General features: G+C 46.8%; 37 non-coding genes and 17 pseudogenes across 37 annotated transcripts; all 54 read left to right on the top strand.

Annotated features, from left to right (window-relative positions):
- The first annotated feature begins 438 nt into the window (after nucleotides 1-438).
- Nucleotides 439-557, top strand: LOC138454084 (5S ribosomal RNA). The gene has a single exon (XR_011260777.1). It is a non-coding gene; the product is annotated as a 5S ribosomal RNA (ribosomal RNA).
- A 106-nt stretch (nucleotides 558-663) lies between these two features.
- Nucleotides 664-782, top strand: LOC138463000 (5S ribosomal RNA). Its single transcript, XR_011265587.1, has one exon. It is a non-coding gene; the product is annotated as a 5S ribosomal RNA (ribosomal RNA).
- Nucleotides 783-889: 107 nt separating this feature from the next.
- LOC138456901 (5S ribosomal RNA) lies at nucleotides 890-998 on the top strand (annotated as a pseudogene).
- A 463-nt stretch (nucleotides 999-1461) lies between these two features.
- Nucleotides 1462-1580, top strand: LOC138461360 (5S ribosomal RNA). The gene has a single exon (XR_011263977.1). It is a non-coding gene; the product is annotated as a 5S ribosomal RNA (ribosomal RNA).
- A 106-nt stretch (nucleotides 1581-1686) lies between these two features.
- Nucleotides 1687-1805, top strand: LOC138454303 (5S ribosomal RNA). The gene has a single exon (XR_011260987.1). It is a non-coding gene; the product is annotated as a 5S ribosomal RNA (ribosomal RNA).
- A 106-nt stretch (nucleotides 1806-1911) lies between these two features.
- Nucleotides 1912-2030, top strand: LOC138462058 (5S ribosomal RNA). Its single transcript, XR_011264661.1, has one exon. It is a non-coding gene; the product is annotated as a 5S ribosomal RNA (ribosomal RNA).
- A 106-nt stretch (nucleotides 2031-2136) lies between these two features.
- Nucleotides 2137-2255, top strand: LOC138453869 (5S ribosomal RNA). The gene has a single exon (XR_011260571.1). It is a non-coding gene; the product is annotated as a 5S ribosomal RNA (ribosomal RNA).
- Nucleotides 2256-2361: 106 nt separating this feature from the next.
- LOC138456060 (5S ribosomal RNA) lies at nucleotides 2362-2470 on the top strand (annotated as a pseudogene).
- A 106-nt stretch (nucleotides 2471-2576) lies between these two features.
- On the top strand, nucleotides 2577-2685 carry LOC138456900 (5S ribosomal RNA; annotated as a pseudogene).
- A 445-nt stretch (nucleotides 2686-3130) lies between these two features.
- LOC138454292 (5S ribosomal RNA) lies at nucleotides 3131-3249 on the top strand. Its single transcript, XR_011260977.1, has one exon. It is a non-coding gene; the product is annotated as a 5S ribosomal RNA (ribosomal RNA).
- Nucleotides 3250-3355: 106 nt separating this feature from the next.
- On the top strand, nucleotides 3356-3474 carry LOC138462607 (5S ribosomal RNA). Its single transcript, XR_011265201.1, has one exon. It is a non-coding gene; the product is annotated as a 5S ribosomal RNA (ribosomal RNA).
- Nucleotides 3475-3580: 106 nt separating this feature from the next.
- LOC138456362 (5S ribosomal RNA) lies at nucleotides 3581-3689 on the top strand (annotated as a pseudogene).
- A 463-nt stretch (nucleotides 3690-4152) lies between these two features.
- On the top strand, nucleotides 4153-4271 carry LOC138454577 (5S ribosomal RNA). Its single transcript, XR_011261248.1, has one exon. It is a non-coding gene; the product is annotated as a 5S ribosomal RNA (ribosomal RNA).
- Nucleotides 4272-4377: 106 nt separating this feature from the next.
- Nucleotides 4378-4496, top strand: LOC138456562 (5S ribosomal RNA). Its single transcript, XR_011262110.1, has one exon. It is a non-coding gene; the product is annotated as a 5S ribosomal RNA (ribosomal RNA).
- Nucleotides 4497-4602: 106 nt separating this feature from the next.
- Nucleotides 4603-4721, top strand: LOC138462496 (5S ribosomal RNA). The gene has a single exon (XR_011265091.1). It is a non-coding gene; the product is annotated as a 5S ribosomal RNA (ribosomal RNA).
- A 106-nt stretch (nucleotides 4722-4827) lies between these two features.
- Nucleotides 4828-4936, top strand: LOC138458761 (5S ribosomal RNA; annotated as a pseudogene).
- A 463-nt stretch (nucleotides 4937-5399) lies between these two features.
- Nucleotides 5400-5518, top strand: LOC138461358 (5S ribosomal RNA). Its single transcript, XR_011263976.1, has one exon. It is a non-coding gene; the product is annotated as a 5S ribosomal RNA (ribosomal RNA).
- Nucleotides 5519-5624: 106 nt separating this feature from the next.
- LOC138454291 (5S ribosomal RNA) lies at nucleotides 5625-5743 on the top strand. The gene has a single exon (XR_011260976.1). It is a non-coding gene; the product is annotated as a 5S ribosomal RNA (ribosomal RNA).
- A 106-nt stretch (nucleotides 5744-5849) lies between these two features.
- LOC138465108 (5S ribosomal RNA) lies at nucleotides 5850-5968 on the top strand. Its single transcript, XR_011267682.1, has one exon. It is a non-coding gene; the product is annotated as a 5S ribosomal RNA (ribosomal RNA).
- A 106-nt stretch (nucleotides 5969-6074) lies between these two features.
- LOC138455422 (5S ribosomal RNA) lies at nucleotides 6075-6193 on the top strand (annotated as a pseudogene).
- Nucleotides 6194-6299: 106 nt separating this feature from the next.
- On the top strand, nucleotides 6300-6408 carry LOC138456899 (5S ribosomal RNA; annotated as a pseudogene).
- Nucleotides 6409-6871: 463 nt separating this feature from the next.
- Nucleotides 6872-6990, top strand: LOC138454290 (5S ribosomal RNA). The gene has a single exon (XR_011260975.1). It is a non-coding gene; the product is annotated as a 5S ribosomal RNA (ribosomal RNA).
- Nucleotides 6991-7096: 106 nt separating this feature from the next.
- Nucleotides 7097-7215, top strand: LOC138462606 (5S ribosomal RNA). Its single transcript, XR_011265200.1, has one exon. It is a non-coding gene; the product is annotated as a 5S ribosomal RNA (ribosomal RNA).
- Nucleotides 7216-7321: 106 nt separating this feature from the next.
- Nucleotides 7322-7430, top strand: LOC138457519 (5S ribosomal RNA; annotated as a pseudogene).
- A 463-nt stretch (nucleotides 7431-7893) lies between these two features.
- On the top strand, nucleotides 7894-8012 carry LOC138460954 (5S ribosomal RNA). Its single transcript, XR_011263605.1, has one exon. It is a non-coding gene; the product is annotated as a 5S ribosomal RNA (ribosomal RNA).
- Nucleotides 8013-8118: 106 nt separating this feature from the next.
- Nucleotides 8119-8237, top strand: LOC138455114 (5S ribosomal RNA). The gene has a single exon (XR_011261757.1). It is a non-coding gene; the product is annotated as a 5S ribosomal RNA (ribosomal RNA).
- A 106-nt stretch (nucleotides 8238-8343) lies between these two features.
- LOC138456898 (5S ribosomal RNA) lies at nucleotides 8344-8452 on the top strand (annotated as a pseudogene).
- A 453-nt stretch (nucleotides 8453-8905) lies between these two features.
- LOC138454978 (5S ribosomal RNA) lies at nucleotides 8906-9024 on the top strand. The gene has a single exon (XR_011261629.1). It is a non-coding gene; the product is annotated as a 5S ribosomal RNA (ribosomal RNA).
- Nucleotides 9025-9130: 106 nt separating this feature from the next.
- Nucleotides 9131-9249, top strand: LOC138454280 (5S ribosomal RNA). The gene has a single exon (XR_011260965.1). It is a non-coding gene; the product is annotated as a 5S ribosomal RNA (ribosomal RNA).
- Nucleotides 9250-9355: 106 nt separating this feature from the next.
- On the top strand, nucleotides 9356-9474 carry LOC138454269 (5S ribosomal RNA). Its single transcript, XR_011260954.1, has one exon. It is a non-coding gene; the product is annotated as a 5S ribosomal RNA (ribosomal RNA).
- A 106-nt stretch (nucleotides 9475-9580) lies between these two features.
- LOC138454398 (5S ribosomal RNA) lies at nucleotides 9581-9699 on the top strand. Its single transcript, XR_011261076.1, has one exon. It is a non-coding gene; the product is annotated as a 5S ribosomal RNA (ribosomal RNA).
- A 107-nt stretch (nucleotides 9700-9806) lies between these two features.
- LOC138456897 (5S ribosomal RNA) lies at nucleotides 9807-9915 on the top strand (annotated as a pseudogene).
- A 463-nt stretch (nucleotides 9916-10378) lies between these two features.
- LOC138464624 (5S ribosomal RNA) lies at nucleotides 10379-10497 on the top strand. The gene has a single exon (XR_011267202.1). It is a non-coding gene; the product is annotated as a 5S ribosomal RNA (ribosomal RNA).
- Nucleotides 10498-10603: 106 nt separating this feature from the next.
- LOC138461686 (5S ribosomal RNA) lies at nucleotides 10604-10722 on the top strand. Its single transcript, XR_011264293.1, has one exon. It is a non-coding gene; the product is annotated as a 5S ribosomal RNA (ribosomal RNA).
- A 106-nt stretch (nucleotides 10723-10828) lies between these two features.
- Nucleotides 10829-10937, top strand: LOC138457925 (5S ribosomal RNA; annotated as a pseudogene).
- A 106-nt stretch (nucleotides 10938-11043) lies between these two features.
- Nucleotides 11044-11152, top strand: LOC138456894 (5S ribosomal RNA; annotated as a pseudogene).
- Nucleotides 11153-11598: 446 nt separating this feature from the next.
- LOC138460953 (5S ribosomal RNA) lies at nucleotides 11599-11717 on the top strand. The gene has a single exon (XR_011263604.1). It is a non-coding gene; the product is annotated as a 5S ribosomal RNA (ribosomal RNA).
- Nucleotides 11718-11823: 106 nt separating this feature from the next.
- On the top strand, nucleotides 11824-11947 carry LOC138453853 (5S ribosomal RNA). The gene has a single exon (XR_011260555.1). It is a non-coding gene; the product is annotated as a 5S ribosomal RNA (ribosomal RNA).
- A 106-nt stretch (nucleotides 11948-12053) lies between these two features.
- On the top strand, nucleotides 12054-12172 carry LOC138455112 (5S ribosomal RNA). The gene has a single exon (XR_011261755.1). It is a non-coding gene; the product is annotated as a 5S ribosomal RNA (ribosomal RNA).
- Nucleotides 12173-12278: 106 nt separating this feature from the next.
- Nucleotides 12279-12387, top strand: LOC138456893 (5S ribosomal RNA; annotated as a pseudogene).
- A 453-nt stretch (nucleotides 12388-12840) lies between these two features.
- LOC138465103 (5S ribosomal RNA) lies at nucleotides 12841-12959 on the top strand. Its single transcript, XR_011267678.1, has one exon. It is a non-coding gene; the product is annotated as a 5S ribosomal RNA (ribosomal RNA).
- Nucleotides 12960-13065: 106 nt separating this feature from the next.
- LOC138462816 (5S ribosomal RNA) lies at nucleotides 13066-13184 on the top strand. Its single transcript, XR_011265404.1, has one exon. It is a non-coding gene; the product is annotated as a 5S ribosomal RNA (ribosomal RNA).
- Nucleotides 13185-13290: 106 nt separating this feature from the next.
- On the top strand, nucleotides 13291-13409 carry LOC138454258 (5S ribosomal RNA). Its single transcript, XR_011260943.1, has one exon. It is a non-coding gene; the product is annotated as a 5S ribosomal RNA (ribosomal RNA).
- A 106-nt stretch (nucleotides 13410-13515) lies between these two features.
- LOC138462999 (5S ribosomal RNA) lies at nucleotides 13516-13634 on the top strand. The gene has a single exon (XR_011265586.1). It is a non-coding gene; the product is annotated as a 5S ribosomal RNA (ribosomal RNA).
- Nucleotides 13635-13741: 107 nt separating this feature from the next.
- On the top strand, nucleotides 13742-13850 carry LOC138456892 (5S ribosomal RNA; annotated as a pseudogene).
- A 463-nt stretch (nucleotides 13851-14313) lies between these two features.
- On the top strand, nucleotides 14314-14432 carry LOC138454576 (5S ribosomal RNA). Its single transcript, XR_011261247.1, has one exon. It is a non-coding gene; the product is annotated as a 5S ribosomal RNA (ribosomal RNA).
- A 106-nt stretch (nucleotides 14433-14538) lies between these two features.
- LOC138465171 (5S ribosomal RNA) lies at nucleotides 14539-14657 on the top strand. Its single transcript, XR_011267745.1, has one exon. It is a non-coding gene; the product is annotated as a 5S ribosomal RNA (ribosomal RNA).
- A 106-nt stretch (nucleotides 14658-14763) lies between these two features.
- Nucleotides 14764-14882, top strand: LOC138462495 (5S ribosomal RNA). Its single transcript, XR_011265090.1, has one exon. It is a non-coding gene; the product is annotated as a 5S ribosomal RNA (ribosomal RNA).
- Nucleotides 14883-14988: 106 nt separating this feature from the next.
- LOC138458760 (5S ribosomal RNA) lies at nucleotides 14989-15097 on the top strand (annotated as a pseudogene).
- Nucleotides 15098-15560: 463 nt separating this feature from the next.
- LOC138461357 (5S ribosomal RNA) lies at nucleotides 15561-15679 on the top strand. The gene has a single exon (XR_011263975.1). It is a non-coding gene; the product is annotated as a 5S ribosomal RNA (ribosomal RNA).
- Nucleotides 15680-15785: 106 nt separating this feature from the next.
- On the top strand, nucleotides 15786-15904 carry LOC138454246 (5S ribosomal RNA). Its single transcript, XR_011260932.1, has one exon. It is a non-coding gene; the product is annotated as a 5S ribosomal RNA (ribosomal RNA).
- A 106-nt stretch (nucleotides 15905-16010) lies between these two features.
- On the top strand, nucleotides 16011-16129 carry LOC138462057 (5S ribosomal RNA). The gene has a single exon (XR_011264660.1). It is a non-coding gene; the product is annotated as a 5S ribosomal RNA (ribosomal RNA).
- A 106-nt stretch (nucleotides 16130-16235) lies between these two features.
- On the top strand, nucleotides 16236-16353 carry LOC138456333 (5S ribosomal RNA; annotated as a pseudogene).
- A 106-nt stretch (nucleotides 16354-16459) lies between these two features.
- Nucleotides 16460-16568, top strand: LOC138456891 (5S ribosomal RNA; annotated as a pseudogene).
- The last annotated feature ends 353 nt before the right edge of the window (nucleotides 16569-16921 follow it).

Raw genomic sequence — 16921 nt, 5'->3', positions numbered from 1 at the left:
ATTAGTAATTGCGCAACTTCTCAATTATTTTTCAAATTTGGTATGTTTCCAAAATAATTGTATCCCGTTTTATAGCGGAAATGTTGGACAACATCATGAGGGCTGGAGCTACCTTTTTACATAGAATTAGCATACAGGTAGTGTGTTCATGGGTAATAAATCGACTTTCACATGTAATGCAGTACAGAGAATATTGAGTCCTTCAAGAGGCATGAAAGAAACCCATTATTGTGTTGATTGTTCTCTCCACCTCCCTGCAACAGACACAGGATGGATGAATTAAAGTTATCCTACCAGACATAGGAGTCCTGAATGGGCCCACCAGTCTTATATATCTCGCCTGATCGAGCGATGAGCGTGGTATCATGTTGCAAGTGGCTGCATGGCTTAGCTTACTAAATGCAAATGCATAAGAGTAATATTCTTAGCATTCCTAGAGCCTACGGCCACACCACACTGAATGCACCCGATCTTGTCTGATCTCGGAAGTGAAGCAGTGTCAGGCCTAGTTAGTACCTGGATGGGAGACCGCCTGGGAATACCAGGTGCTGTAGGCTTTTTTGTGCTCCAAGTTCAGGAAGTGAGCCCTTTCTCAATTGCCTTTTAAAACTGCAAGGTCTAGCCGACTAGATGCTTAAAAGTACAAAACTTCCTAGGCCCAGAGCCTACGGCCACACCACACTGATTGCGCCCGATCTCGTCTGATCTCGGAAGCTAAGCAGTGTCGGGCCTCGTTAGTACCTGGATGGGAGACCGCCTGGGAATACCAGGTGCTGTAGGCTTTTTTTGTGCTCCAAGTTCAGGAAGTGAGCCATTTCACAATTGCCTTTCAAAACTGCAAGGTCTAGCCGACTAGATGCTTAAAAGTACAAAACTCACTAGGCCCAGCGCCTACGGCCACACCACACTGAATGCGCCCGATCTCGGAAGCTAAGCAGGGTCGGGCCTAGTTAGTACCTGGATGGGAGACTGCCTGGGAATACCAGGTGCTGTAGGCTTTTTTGTGCTCCATGATTAGTAATTGCGCAACTTCTCAATTATTTTTCAAATTTGGTATGTTTCCAAAATAATTGTATCCCGTTTTATAGCGGAAATGTTGGACAAACTCATGAGGGCTGGAGCTACCTTTTTACATAGAATTAGCATACAGGTAGTGTGTTCATGGGTAATAAATCGACTTTCACATGTAATGCAGTACAGAGAATATTGAGTCCTTCAAGAGGCATGAAAGAAACCCATTATTGTGTTGATTGTTCTCTCCACCTCCCTGCAACAGACACAGGATGGATGAATTAAAGTTATCCTACCAGACATAGGAGTCCTGAATGGGCCCACCAGTCTTATATATCTCGCCTGATCGAGCCTGATCGAGCGATGAGCGTGGTATCATGTTGCAAGTGGCTGCATGGCTTAGCTTACTAAATGCAAATGCATAAGAGTAATATTCTTAGCATTCCTAGAGCCTACGGCCACACCACACTGAATGCACCCGATCTCGTCTGATCTCGGAAGTTAAGCAGTGTCAGGCCTAGTTAGTACCTGGATGGGAGACCGCCTGGGAATACCAGGTGCTGTAGGCTTTTTTGTGCTCCAAGTTCAGGAAGTGAGCCCTTTCTCAATTGCCTTTTAAAACTGCAAGGTCTAGCCGACTAGATGCTTAAAAGTACAAAACTCACTAGGCCCAGAGCCTACGGCCACACCACACTGAATGCGCCTGATCTCGTCTGATCTCAGAAGCTAAGCAGTGTCGGGCCTAGTTAGTACCTGGATGGGAGACCGCCTGGGAATACCAGGTGCTGTAGGCTTTTTTGTACTCCAAGTTCAGGAAGTGAGCCATTTCTCAATTGCCTTTCAAAACTGCAAGGTCTAGCCGACTAGATGCTTAAAAGTACAAAACTCACAAGGCCCAGAGCCTACGGCCACACCACACTGAATGCGCCCGATCTCGTCTGATCTCGGAAGCTAAGCAGTGTCGGGCCTCGTTAGTACCTGGATGGGAGACCGCCTGGGAATACCAGGTGCTGTAGGCTCTTTTGTGCTCCAAGTTCAGGAAGTGAGCCATTTCTCAATTGCCTTTGAAAACTGCAAGGTCTAGCTGACTAGATGCTTAAAAGTACAAAACTCACTAGGCCCAGAGCCTACGGCCACACCACACTGATTGCGCCCGATCTCGTCTGATCTCGGAAGCTAAGCAGTGTCAGGCCTAGTTAGTACCTGGATGGGAGACCACCTGGGAATATCAGGTGCTGTAGGCTTTTTTGTGCTCCAAGTTCAGGAAGTGAGCCATTTCACAATTACCTTTCAAAACTGCAAGGTCTAGCCGACTAGATGCTTAAAAGTACAAAACTCACAAGGCCCAGAGCCTACGGCCACACCACACTGAATGCGCCCGATCTCGGAAGCTAAGCAGTGTCGGGCCTCGTTAGTACCTGGATGGGAGACCGCCTGGGAATACCAGGTGCTGTAGGCTTTTTTGTGCTCCAAGTTCAGGAAGTGAGCCATTTCACAATTGCCTTTCAAAACTGCAAGGTCTAGCCGACTAGATGCTTAAAAGTACAAAACTCACTAGGCCCAGAGCCTACGGCCACACCACACTGAATGCGCCCGATCTCGGAAGCTAAGCAGGGTCGGGCCTAGTTAGTACCTGGATGGGAGACTGCCTGGGAATACCAGGTGCTGTAGGCTTTTTTGTGCTCCATGATTAGTAATTGCGCAACTTCTCAATTATTTTTCAAATTTGGTATGTTTCCAAAATAATTGTATACCGTTTTATAGCGGAAATGTTGGACAACATCATGAGGGCTGGAGCTACCTTTTTACATAGAATTAGCATACAGGTAGTGTGTTCATGGGTAATAAATCGACTTTCACATGTAATGCAGTACAGAGAATATTGAGTCCTTCAAGAGGCATGAAAGAAAACCATTATTGTGTTGATTGTTCTCTCCACCTCCCTGCAACAGACACAGGATGGATGAATTAAAGTTATCCTACCAGACATAGGAGTCCTGAATGGGCCCAACAGTCTTATATATCTCGCCTGATCGAGCGATGAGCGTGGTATCATGTTGCAAGTGGCTTAGCTTACTAAATGCAAATGCATAAGAGTAATATTCTTAGCATTCCTAGAGACTACGGCCACACCACACTGAATGCACCCGATCTCGTCTGATCTTGGAAGTTAAGCAGTGTCAGGCCTAGTTAGTACCTGGATGGGAGACCGCCTGGGAATACCAGGTGCTGTAGGCTTTTTTGTGCTCCAAGTTCAGGAAGTGAGCCCTTTCTCAATTGCCTTTTAAAACTGCACGGTCTAGCCGACTAGATGCTTAAAAGTACAAAACTCACTAGGCCCAGAGCCTACGGCCACACCACACTGAATGCGCCTGATCTTGTCTGATCTCAGAAGCTAAGCAGTGTTGGGCCTAGTTAGTACCTGGATGGGAGACCACCTGGGAATACCAGGTGCTGTAGGCTTTTTTGTGCTCCAAGTTCAGGAAGTGAGCCATTTCACAATTGCCTTTCAAAACTGCAAGGTCTAGCCGACTAGATGCTTAAAAGTACAAAACTCACTAGGCCCAGAGCCTACGGCCACACCACACTGAATGCACCCGATCTCGGAAGCTAAGCAGGGTCGGGCCTAGTTAGTACCTGGATGGGAGACTGCCTGGGAATACCAGGTGCTGTAGGCTTTTTTGTGCTCCATGATTAGTAATTGCGCAACTTCTCAATTATTTTTCAAATTTGGTATGTTTCCAAAATAATTGTATCCCGTTTTATAGCGGAAATGTTGGACAACATCATGAGGGCTGGAGCTACCTTTTTACATAGAATTAGCATACAGGTAGTGTGTTCATGGGTAATAAATCGACTTTCACATGTAATGCAGTACAGAGAATATTGAGTCCTTCAAGAGGCATGAAAGAAAACCATTATTGTGTTGATTGTTCTCTCCACCTCCCTGCAACAGACACAGGATGGATGAATTAAAGTTATCCTACCAGACATAGGAGTCCTGAATGGGCCCACCAGTCTTATATATCTCGCCTGATCGAGCCTGATCGAGCGATGAGCGTGGTATCATGTTGCAAGTGGCTGCATGGCTTAGCTTACTAAATGCAAATGCATAAGAGTAATATTCTTAGCATTCCTAGAGCCTACGGCCACACCACACTGAATGCACCTGATCTCGTCTGATCTCGGAAGTTAAGCAGTGTTAGGCCTAGTTAATACCTGAATGGGAGACCGCCTGGGAATACCAGGTGCTGTAGGCTTTTTTGTGCTCCAAGTTCAGGAAGTGAGCCCTTTCTCAATTGCCTTTCAAAACTGCAAGGTCTAGCCGACTAGATGCTTAAAAGTACAAAACTCACTAGGCCCAGAGCCTACGGCCACACCACACTGAATGCGCCTGATCTCGTCTGATCTCAGAAGCTAAGCAGTGTTGGGCCTAGTTAGTACCTGGATGGGAGACCGCCTGGGAATACCAGGTGCTGTAGGCTTTTTTGTACTCCAAGTTCAGGAAGTGAGCCATTTCTCAATTGCCTTTCAAAACTGCAAGGTCTAGCCGACTAGATGCTTAAAAGTACAAAACTCACAAGGCCCAGAGCCTACAGCCACACCACACTGAATGCGCCCGATCTCGTCTGATCTCGGAAGCTAAGCAGTGTCGGGCCTCGTTAGTACCTGGATGGGAGACCGCCTGGGAATACCAGGTGCTGTAGGCTTTTTTGTGCTCCAAGTTCAGGAAGTGAGCCATTTCACAATTGCCTTTCAAAACTGCAAGGTCTAGCCGACTAGATGCTTAAAAGTACAAAACTCACTAGGCCCAGAGCCTACGGCCACACCACACTGAATGCGCCCAATCTCGGAAGCTAAGCAGGGTCGGGCCTAGTTAGTACCTGGATGGGAGACTGCCTGGGAATACCAGGTGCTGTAGGCTTTTTTGTGCTCCATGATTAGTAATTGCGCAACTTCTCAATTATTTTTCAAATTTGGTATGTTTCCAAAATAATTGTATCCCGTTTTATAGCGGAAATGTTGGACAACATCATGAGGGCTGGAGCTACCTTTTTACATAGAATTAGCATACAGGTAGTGTGTTCATGGGTAATAAATCGACTTTCACATGTAATGCAGTACAGAGAATATTGAGTCCTTCAAGAGGCATGAAAGAAACCCATTATTGTGTTGATTGTTCTCTCCACCTCCCTGCAACAGACACAGGATGGATGAATTAAAGTTATCCTACCAGACATAGGAGTCCTGAATGGGCCCACCAGTATTATATATCTCGCCTGATCGAGCCTGATCGAGCGATGAGCGTGGTATCATGTTGCAAGTGGCTGCATGGCTTAGCTTACTAAATGCAAATGCATAAGAGTAATATTCTTAGCATTCCTAGAGCCTACGGCCACACCACACTGAATGCACCCGATCTCGTCTGATCTCGGAAGTTAAGCAGTGTCAGGCCTAGTTAGTACCTGGATGGGAGACCGCCTGGGAATACCAGGTGCTGTAGGCTTTTTTGTGCTCCAAGTTCAGGAAGTGAGCCCTTTCTCAATTGCCTTTTAAAACTGCAAGGTCTAGCCGACTAGATGCTTAAAAGTACAAAACTCACTAGGCCCAGAGCCTACGGCCACACCACACTGAATGCGCCTGATCTCGTCTGATCTCAGAAGCTAAGCAGTGTCGGGCCTAGTTAGTACCTGGATGGGAGACCGCCTGGGAATACCAGGTGCTGTAGGCTTTTTTGTACTCCAAGTTCAGGAAGTGAGCCATTTCTCAATTGCCTTTCAAAACTGCAAGGTCTAGCCGACTAGATGCTTAAAAGTACAAAACTCACAAGGCCCAGAGCCTACGGCCACACCACACTGAATGCGCCCGATCTCGTCTGATCTCGGAAGCTAAGCAGTGTCGGGCCTCGTTAGTACCTGGATGGGAGACCGCCTGGGAATACCAGGTGCGGTAGGCTTTTTTGTGCTCCAAGTTCAGGAAGTGAGCCATTTCTCAATTGCCTTTCAAAACTGCAAGGTCTAGCTGACTAGATGCTTAAAAGTACAAAACTCACTAGGCCCAGAGCCTACGGCCACACCACACTGATTGCGCCCGATCTCGTCTGATCAAGGAAGCTAAGCAGTGTCGGGCCTAGTTAGTACCTGGATGGGAGACCACCTGGGAATACCAGGTGCTGTAGGCTTTTTTGTGCTCCAAGTTCAGGAAGTGAGCCATTTCACAATTGCCTTTCAAAACTGCAAGGTCTAGCCGACTAGATGCTTAAAAGTACAAAACTCACTAGGCCCAGAGCCTACGGCCACACCACACTGAATGCGCCCGATCTCGGAAGCTAAGCAGGGTCGGGCCTAGTTAGTACCTGGATGGGAGACTGCCTGGGAATACCAGGTGCTGTAGGCTTTTTTGTGCTCCATGATTAGTAATTGCGCAACTTCTCAATTATTTTTCAAATTTGGTATGTTTCCAAAATAATTGTATACCGTTTTATAGCGGAAATGTTGGACAACATCATGAGGGCTGGAGCTACCTTTTTACATAGAATTAGCATACAGGTAGTGTGTTCATGGGTAATAAATCGACTTTCACATGTAATGCAGTACAGAGAATATTGAGTCCTTCAAGAGGCATGAAAGAAAACCATTATTGTGTTGATTGTTCTCTCCACCTCCCTGCAACAGACATAGGATGGATGAATTAAAGTTATCCTACCAGACATAGGAGTCCTGAATGGGCCCACCAGTCTTATATATCTCGCCTGATCGAGCCTGATCGAGCGATGAGCGTGGTATCATGTTGCAAGTGGCTGCATGGCTTAGCTTACTAAATGCAAATGCATAAGAGTAATATTCTTAGCATTCCTAGAGACTACGGCCACACCACACTGAATGCACCCGATCTCGTCTGATCTTGGAAGTTAAGCAGTGTCAGGCCTAGTTAGTACCTGGATGGGAGACCGCCTGGGAATACCAGGTGCTGTAGGCTTTTTTGTGCTCCAAGTTCAGGAAGTGAGCCCTTTCTCAATTGCCTTTTAAAACTGCACGGTCTAGCCGACTAGATGCTTAAAAGTACAAAACTCACTAGGCCCAGAGCCTACGGCCACACCACACTGAATGCGCCTGATCTTGTCTGATCTCAGAAGCTAAGCAGTGTTGGGCCTAGTTAGTACCTGGATGGGAGACCACCTGGGAATACCAGGTGCTGTAGGCTTTTTTGTGCTCCAAGTTCAGGAAGTGAGCCATTTCACAATTGCCTTTCAAAACTGCAAGGTCTAGCCGACTAGATGCTTAAAAGTACAAAACTCACTAGGCCCAGAGCCTACGGCCACACCACACTGAATGCGCCCGATCTCGGAAGCTAAGCAGGGTGGGGCCTAGTTAGTACCTGGATGGGAGACTGCCTGGGAATACCAGGTGCTGTAGGCTTTTTTGTGCTCCATGATTAGTAATTGCGCAACTTCTCAATTATTTTTCAAATTTGGTATGTTTCCAAAATAATTGTATCCCGTTTTATAGCGGAAATGTTGGACAACATCATGAGGGCTGGAGCTACCTTTTTACATAGAATTAGCATACAGGTAGTGTGTTCATGGGTAATAAATCGACTTTCACATGTAATGCAGTACAGAGAATATTGAGTCCTTCAAGAGGCATGAAAGAAAACCATTATTGTGTTGATTGTTCTCTCCACCTCCCTGCAACAGACACAGGATGGATGAATTAAAGTTATCCTACCAGACATAGGAGTCCTGAATGGGCCCACCAGTCTTATATATCTCGCCTGATCGAGCCTGATCGAGCGATGAGCGTGGTATCATGTTGCAAGTGGCTGCATGGCTTAGCTTACTAAATGCAAATGCATAAGAGTAATATTCTTAGCATTCCTAGAGCCTACGGCCACACCACACTGAATGCACCTGATCTCGTCTGATCTCAGAAGTTAAGCAGTGTTAGGCCTAGTTAGTACCTGGATGGGAGACCGCCTGGGAATACCAGGTGCTGTAGGCTTTTTTGTGCTCCAAGTTCAGGAAGTGAGCCCTTTCTCAATTGCCTTTCAAAACTGCAAGGTCTAGCCGACTAGATGCTTAAAAGTACAAAACTCACAAGGCCCAGAGCCTACGGCCACACCACACTGAATGCGCACGATCTCGTCTGATCTCAGAAGCTAAGCAGTGTCGGGCCTCGTTAGTACCTGGATGGGAGACCGCCTGGGAATACCAGGTGCTGTAGGCTTTTTTGTGCTCCAAGTTCAGGAAGTGAGCCATTTCACAATTGCCTTTCAAAACTGCAAGGTCTAGCCGACTAGATGCTTAAAAGTACAAAACTCACTAGGCCCAGAGCCTACGGCCACACCACACTGAATGCGCCCGATCTCGGAAGCTAAGCAGGGTCGGGCCTAGTTAGTACCTGGATGGGAGACTGCCTGGGAATACCAGGTGCTGTAGGCTTTTTTGTGCTCCATGATTAGTAATTGCGCAACTTCTCAATTATTTTTCAAATTTGGTATGTTTCCAAAATAATTGTATCCCGTTTTATAGCGGAAATGTTGGACAACATCATGAGGGCTGGAGCTACCTTTTTACATAGAATTAGCATACAGGTAGTGTGTTCAGGGGTAATAAATCGACTTTCACATGTAATGCAGTACAGAGAATATTGAGTCCTTCAAGAGGCATGAAAGAAAACCATTATTGTGTTGATTGTTCTCTCCACCTCCCTGCAACAGACACAGGATGGATGAATTAAAGTTATCCTACCAGACATAGGAGTCCTGAATGGGCCCACCAGTCTTATATATCTCGCCTGATCGAGCGATGAGCGTGGTATCATGTTGCAAGTGGCTGCATGGCTTAGCTTACTAAATGCAAATGCATAAGAGTAATATTCTTAGCATTCCTAGAGCCTACGGCCACACCACACTGAATGCACCCGATCTCGTCTGGTCTCGGAAGTGAAGCAGTGTCAGGCCTAGTTAGTACCTGGATGGGAGACCGCCTGGGAATACCAGGTGCTGTAGGGTTTTTTGTGCTCCAAGTTCAGGAAGTGAGCCCTTTCTCAATTGCCTTTTAAAACTGCAAGGTCTAGCCGACTAGATGCTTAAAAGTACAAAACTTCCTAGGCCCAGAGCCTACGGCCACACCACACTGAATGCGCCTGATCTCGTCTGATCTCAGAAGCTAAGCAGTGTCGGGCCTAGTTAGTACCTGGATGGGAGACCGCCTGGGAATACCAGGTGCTGTAGGCTTTTTTGTACTCCAAGTTCAGGAAGTGAGCCATTTCTCAATTGCCTTTCAAAACTGCAAGGTCTAGCCGACTAGATGCTTAAAAGTACAAAACTCACAAGGCCCAGAGCCTACGGCCACACCACACTGAATGCGCCTGATCTCGTCTGATCTCAGAAGCTAAGCAGTGTCGGGCCTAGTTAGTACCTGGATGGGAGACCGCCTGGGAATACCAGGTGCTGTAGGCTTTTTTGTACTCCAAGTTCAGGAAGTGAGCCATTTCTCAATTGCCTTTCAAAACTGCAAGGTCTAGCCGACTAGATGCTTAAAAGTACAAAACTCACAAGGCCCAGAGCCTACGGCCACACCACACTGATTGCGCCCGATCTCGTCTGATCTCAGAAGCTAAGCAGTGTCGGGCCTCGTTAGTACCTGGATGGGAGACCGCCTGGGAATACCAGGTGCTGTAGGCTTTTTTTGTGCTCCAAGTTCAGGAAGTGAGCCATTTCACAATTGCCTTTCAAAACTGCAAGGTCTAGCCGACTAGATGCTTAAAAGTACAAAACTCACTAGGCCCAGCGCCTACGGCCACACCACACTGAATGCGCCCGATCTCGGAAGCTAAGCAGGGTCGGGCCTAGTTAGTACCTGGATGGGAGACTGCCTGGGAATACCAGGTGCTGTAGGCTTTTTTGTGCTCCATGATTAGTAATTGCGCAACTTCTCAATTATTTTTCAAATTTGGTATGTTTCCAAAATAATTGTATCCCGTTTTATAGCGGAAATGTTGGACAACATCATGAGGGCTGGAGCTACCTTTTTACATAGAATTAGCATACAGGTAGTGTGTTCATGGGTAATAAATCGACTTTCACATGTAATGCAGTACAGAGAATATTGAGTCCTTCAAGAGGCATGAAAGAAACCCATTATTGTGTTGATTGTTCTCTCCACCTCCCTGCAACAGACACAGGATGGATGAATTAAAGTTATCCTACCAGACATAGGAGTCCTGAATGGGCCCACCAGTCTTATATATCTCGCCTGATCGAGCCTGATCGAGCGATGAGCGTGGTATCATGTTGCAAGTGGCTGCATGGCTTAGCTTACTAAATGCAAATGCATAAGAGTAATATTCTTAGCATTCCTAGAGCCTACGGCCACACCACACTGAATGCACCCGATCTTGTCTGATCTCGGAAGTTAAGCAGTGTCAGGCCTAGTTAGTACCTGGATGGGAGACCGCCTGGGAATACCAGGTGCTGTAGGCTTTTTTGTGCTCCAAGTTCAGGAAGTGAGCCCTTTCTCAATTGCCTTTTAAAACTGCAAGGTCTAGCCGACTAGATGCTTAAAAGTACAAAACTCACTAGGCCCAGAGCCTACGGCCACACCACACTGAATGCGCCTGATCTCGTCTGATCTCAGAAGCTAAGCAGTGTCGGGCCTAGTTAGTACCTGGATGGGAGACCACCTGGGAATATCAGGTGCTGTAGGCTTTTTTGTGCTCCAAGTTCAGGAAGTGAGCCATTTCACAATTGCCTTTCAAAACTGCAAGGTCTAGCCGACTAGATGCTTAAAAGTACAAAACTCACAAGGCCCAGAGCCTACGGCCACACCACACTGAATGCGTCTGATCTCGGAAGCTAAGCAGTGTCGGGCCTCGTTAGTACCTGGATGGGAGACCGCCTGGGAATACCAGGTGCTGTAGGCTTTTTTGTGCTCCAAGTTCAGGAAGTGAGCCATTTCACAATTGCCTTTCAAAACTGCAAGGTCTAGCCGACTAGATGCTTAAAAGTACAAAACTCACTAGGCCCAGAGCCTACGGCCACACCACACTGAATGCGCCCGATCTCGGAAGCTAAGCAGGGTCGGGCCTAGTTAGTACCTGGATGGGAGACTGCCTGGGAATACCAGGTGCTGTAGGCTTTTTTGTGCTCCATGATTAGTAATTGCGCAACTTCTCAATTATTTTTCAAATTTGGTATGTTTCCAAAATAATTGTATCCCGTTTTATAGCGGAAATGTTGGACAACATCATGAGGGCTGGAGCTACCTTTTTACATAGAATTAGCATACAGGTAGTGTGTTCATGGGTAATAAATCGACTTTCACATGTAATGCAGTACAGAGAATATTGAGTCCTTCAAGAGGCATGAAAGAAAACCATTATTGTGTTGATTGTTCTCTCCACCTCCCTGCAACAGACACAGGATGGATGAATTAAAGTTATCCTACCAGACATAGGAGTCCTGAATGGGCCCACCAGTCTTATATATCTCGCCTGATCGAGCGTGGTATCATGTTGCAAGTGGCTGCATGGTTTAGCTTACTAAATGCAAATGCATAAGAGTAATATTCTTAGCATTCCTAGAGCCTACGGCCACACCACACTGAATGCACCTGATCTCGTCTGATCTCAGAAGTTAAGCAGTGTTAGGCCTAGTTAGTACCTGGATGGGAGACCGCCTGGGAATACCAGGTGCTGTAGGCTTTTTTGTGCTCCAAGTTCAGGAAGTGAGCCCTTTCTCAATTGCCTTTCAAAACTGCAAGGTCTAGCCGACTAGATGCTTAAAAGTACAAAACTCACTAGGCCCAGAGCCTACGGCCACACCACACTGAATGCGCCTGATCTCGTCTGATCTCAGAAGCTAAGCTAAGCAGTGTTGGGCCTAGTTAGTACCTGGATGGGAGACCGCCTGGGAATACCAGGTGCTGTAGGCTTTTTTGTACTCCAAGTTCAGGAAGTGAGCCATTTCTCAATTGCCTTTCAAAACTGCAAGGTCTAGCCGACTAGATGCTTAAAGGTACAAAACTCACAAGGCCGAGAGCCTACGGCCACACCACACTGAATGCGCACGATCTCGTCTGATCTCAGAAGCTAAGCAGTGTCGGGCCTCGTTAGTACCTGGATGGGAGACCGCCTGGGAATACCAGGTGCTGTAGGCTTTTTTGTGCTCCAAGTTCAGGAAGTGAGCCATTTCACAATTGCCTTTCAAAACTGCAAGGTCTAGCCGACTAGATGCTTAAAAGTACAAAACTCACTAGGCCCAGAGCCTACGGCCACACCACACTGAATGCGCCCGATCTCGGAAGCTAAGCAGGGTCGGGCCTAGTTAGTACCTGGATGGGAGACTGCCTGGGAATACCAGGTGCTGTAGGCTTTTTTGTGCTCCATGATTAGTAATTGCGCAACTTCTCAATTATTTTTCAAATTTGGTATGTTTCCAAAATAATTGTATCCCGTTTTATAGCGGAAATGTTGGACAACATCATGAGGGCTGGAGCTACCTTTTTACATAGAATTAGCATACAGGTAGTGTGTTCATGGGTAATAAATCGACTTTCACATGTAATGCAGTACAGAGAATATTGAGTCCTTCAAGAGGCATGAAAGAAACCCATTATTGTGTTGATTGTTCTCTCCACCTCCCTGCAACAGACACAGGATGGATGAATTAAAGTTATCCTACCAGACATAGGAGTCCTGAATGGGCCCACCAGTCTTATATATCTCGCCTGATCGAGCGATGAGCGTGGTATCATGTTGCAAGTGGCTGCATGGCTTAGCTTACTAAATGCAAATGCATAAGAGTAATATTCTTAGCATTCCTAGAGCCTACGGCCACACCACACTGAATGCACCCGATCTCGTCTGGTCTCGGAAGTGAAGCAGTGTCAGGCCTAGTTAGTACCTGGATGGGAGACCGCCTGGGAATACCAGGTGCTGTAGGCTTTTTTGTGCTCCAAGTTCAGGAAGTGAGCCCTTTCTCAATTGCCTTTTAAAACTGCAAGGTCTAGCCGACTAGATGCTTAAAAGTACAAAACTTCCTAGGCCCAGAGCCTACGGCCACACCACACTGAATGCGCCTGATCTCGTCTGATCTCAGAAGCTAAGCAGTGTCGGGCCTAGTTAGTACCTGGACGGGAGACCGCCTGGGAATACCAGGTGCTGTAGGCTTTTTTGTACTCCAAGTTCAGGAAGTGAGCCATTTCTCAATTGCCTTTCAAAACTGCAAGGTCTAGCCGACTAGATGCTTAAAAGTACAAAACTCACAAGGCTCAGAGCCTACGGCCACACCACACTGAATGCGCCTGATCTCGTCTGATCTCAGAAGCTAAGCAGTGTCGGGCCTAGTTAGTACCTGGATGGGAGACCGCCTGGGAATACCAGGTGCTGTAGGCTTTTTTGTACTCCAAGTTCAGGAAGTGAGCCATTTCTCAATTGCCTTTCAAAACTGCAAGGTCTAGCCGACTAGATGCTTAAAAGTACAAAACTCACAAGGCCCAGAGCCTACGGCCACACCACACTGATTGCGCCCGATCTCGTCTGATCTCGGAAGCTAAGCAGTGTCGGGCCTCGTTAGTACCTGGATGGGAGACCGCCTGGGAATACCAGGTGCTGTAGGCTTTTTTTGTGCTCCAAGTTCAGGAAGTGAGCCATTTCACAATTGCCTTTCAAAACTGCAAGGTCTAGCCGACTAGATGCTTAAAAGTACAAAACTCACTAGGCCCAGCGCCTACGGCCACACCACACTGAATGCGCCCGATCTCGGAAGCTAAGCAGGGTCGGGCCTAGTTAGTACCTGGATGGGAGACTGCCTGGGAATACCAGGTGCTGTAGGCTTTTTTGTGCTCCATGATTAGTAATTGCGCAACTTCTCAATTATTTTTCAAATTTGGTATGTTTCCAAAATAATTGTATCCCGTTTTATAGCGGAAATGTTGGACAACATCATGAGGGCTGGAGCTACCTTTTTACATAGAATTAGCATACAGGTAGTGTGTTCATGGGTAATAAATCGACTTTCACATGTAATGCAGTACAGAGAATATTGAGTCCTTCAAGAGGCATGAAAGAAAACCATTATTGTGTTGATTGTTCTCTCCACCTCCCTGCAACAGACACAGGATGGATGAATTAAAGTTATCCTACCAGACATAGGAGTCCTGAATGGGCCCACCAGTCTTATATATCTCGCCTGATCGAGCCTGATCGAGCGATGAGCGTGGTATCATGTTGCAAGTGGCTGCATGGCTTAGCTTACTAAATGCAAATGCATAAGAGTAATATTCTTAGCATTCCTAGAGCCTACGGCCACACCACACTGAATGCACCTGATCTCGTCTGATCTCGGAAGTTAAGCAGTGTTAGGCCTAGTTAATACCTGAATGGGAGACCGCCTGGGAATACCAGGTGCTGTAGGCTTTTTTGTGCTCCAAGTTCAGGAAGTGAGCCCTTTCTCAATTGCCTTTCAAAACTGCAAGGTCTAGCCGACTAGATGCTTAAAAGTACAAAACTCACTAGGCCCAGAGCCTACGGCCACACCACACTGAATGCGCCTCATCTCGTCTGATCTCAGAAGCTAAGCAGTGTTGGGCCTAGTTAGTACCTGGATGGGAGACCGCCTGGGAATACCAGGTGCTGTAGGCTTTTTTGTACTCCAAGTTCAGGAAGTGAGCCATTTCTCAATTGCCTTTCAAAACTGCAAGGTCTAGCCGACTAGATGCTTAAAAGTACAAAACTCACAAGGCCCAGAGCCTACAGCCACACCACACTGAATGCGCCCGATCTCGTCTGATCTCGGAAGCTAAGCAGTGTCGGGCCTCGTTAGTACCTGGATGGGAGACCGCCTGGGAATACCAGGTGCTGTAGGCTTTTTTGTGCTCCAAGTTCAGGAAGTGAGCCATTTCACAATTGCCTTTCAAAACTGCAAGGTCTAGCCGACTAGATGCTTAAAAGTACAAAACTCACTAGGCCCAGAGCCTACGGCCACACCACACTGAATGCGCCCAATCTCGGAAGCTAAGCAGGGTCGGGCCTAGTTAGTACCTGGATGGGAGACTGCCTGGGAATACCAGGTGCTGTAGGCTTTTTTGTGCTCCATGATTAGTAATTGCGCAACTTCTCAATTATTTTTCAAATTTGGTATGTTTCCAAAATAATTGTATCCCGTTTTATAGCGGAAATGTTGGACAACATCATGAGGGCTGGAGCTACCTTTTTACATAGAATTAGCATACAGGTAGTGTGTTCATGGGTAATAAATCGACTTTCACATGTAATGCAGTACAGAGAATATTGAGTCCTTCAAGAGGCATGAAAGAAACCCATTATTGTGTTGATTGTTCTCTCCACCTCCCTGCAACAGACACAGGATGGATGAATTAAAGTTATCCTACCAGACATAGGAGTCCTGAATGGGCCCACCAGTATTATATATCTCGCCTGATCGAGCCTGATCGAGCGATGAGCGTGGTATCATGTTGCAAGTGGCTGCATGGCTTAGCTTACTAAATGCAAATGCATAAGAGTAATATTCTTAGCATTCCTAGAGCCTACGGCCACACCACACTGAATGCACCCGATCTCGTCTGATCTCGGAAGTTAAGCAGTGTCAGGCCTAGTTAGTACCTGGATGGGAGACCGCCTGGGAATACCAGGTGCTGTAGGCTTTTTTGTGCTCCAAGTTCAGGAAGTGAGCCCTTTCTCAATTGCCTTTTAAAACTGCAAGGTCTAGCCGACTAGATGCTTAAAAGTACAAAACTCACTAGGCCCAGAGCCTACGGCCACACCACACTGAATGCGCCTGATCTCGTCTGATCTCAGAAGCTAAGCAGTGTCGGGCCTAGTTAGTACCTGGATGGGAGACCGCCTGGGAATACCAGGTGCTGTAGGCTTTTTTGTACTCCAAGTTCAGGAAGTGAGCCATTTCTCAATTGCCTTTCAAAACTGCAAGGTCTAGCCGACTAGATGCTTAAAAGTACAAAACTCACAAGGCCCAGAGCCTACGGCCACACCACACTGAATGCGCCCGATCTCGTCTGATCTCGGAAGCTAAGCAGTGTCGGGCCTCGTTAGTACCTGGATGGGAGACCGCCTGGGAATACCAGGTGCTGTAGGCTTTTTTGTGCTCCAAGTTCAGGAAGTGAGCCATTTCTCAATTGCCTTTCAAAACTGCAAGGTCTAGCTGACTAGATGCTTAAAAGTACAAAACTCACTAGGCCCAGAGCCTACGGCCACACCACACTGATTGCGCCCGATCTCGTCTGATCAAGGAAGCTAAGCAGTGTCGGGCCTAGTTAGTACCTGGATGGAGACCACCTGGGAATACCAGGTGCTGTAGGCTTTTTTGTGCTCCAAGTTCAGGAAGTGAGCCATTTCACAATTGCCTTTCAAAACTGCAAGGTCTAGCCGACTAGATGCTTAAAAGTACAAAACTCACTAGGCCCAGAGCCTACGGCCACACCACACTGAATGCGCCCGATCTCGGAAGCTAAGCAGGGTCGGGCCTAGTTAGTACCTGGATGGGAGACTGCCTGGGAATACCAGGTGCTGTAGGCTTTTTTGTGCTCCATGATTAGTAATTGCGCAACTTCTCAATTATTTTTCAAATTTGGTATGTTTCCAAAATAATTGTATACCGTTTTATAGCGGAAATGTTGGACAACATCATGAGGGCTGGAGCTACCTTTTTACATAGAATTAGCATACAGGTAGTGTGTTCATGGGTAATAAATCGACTTTCACATGTAATGCAGTACAGAGAATATTGAGTCCTTCAAGAGGCATGAAAGAAAACCATTATTGTGTTGATTGTTCTCTCCACCTCCCTGCAACAGACATAGGATGGATGAATTAAAGTTATCCTACCAGACATAGGAGTCCTGAATGGGCCCACCAGTCTTATATATCTC

Source organism: Ambystoma mexicanum, chromosome 4p (genome assembly GCF_040938575.1).
Source record: "Ambystoma mexicanum isolate Mex_15411 chromosome 4p, UKY_AmexF1_1, whole genome shotgun sequence".
In the NCBI taxonomy this organism is placed as follows: Eukaryota; Metazoa; Chordata; class Amphibia; order Caudata; family Ambystomatidae; genus Ambystoma; species Ambystoma mexicanum.
Note: the sequence above shows the minus strand (reverse complement) of the source record. Positions and strands in the feature narration are given on the sequence as shown.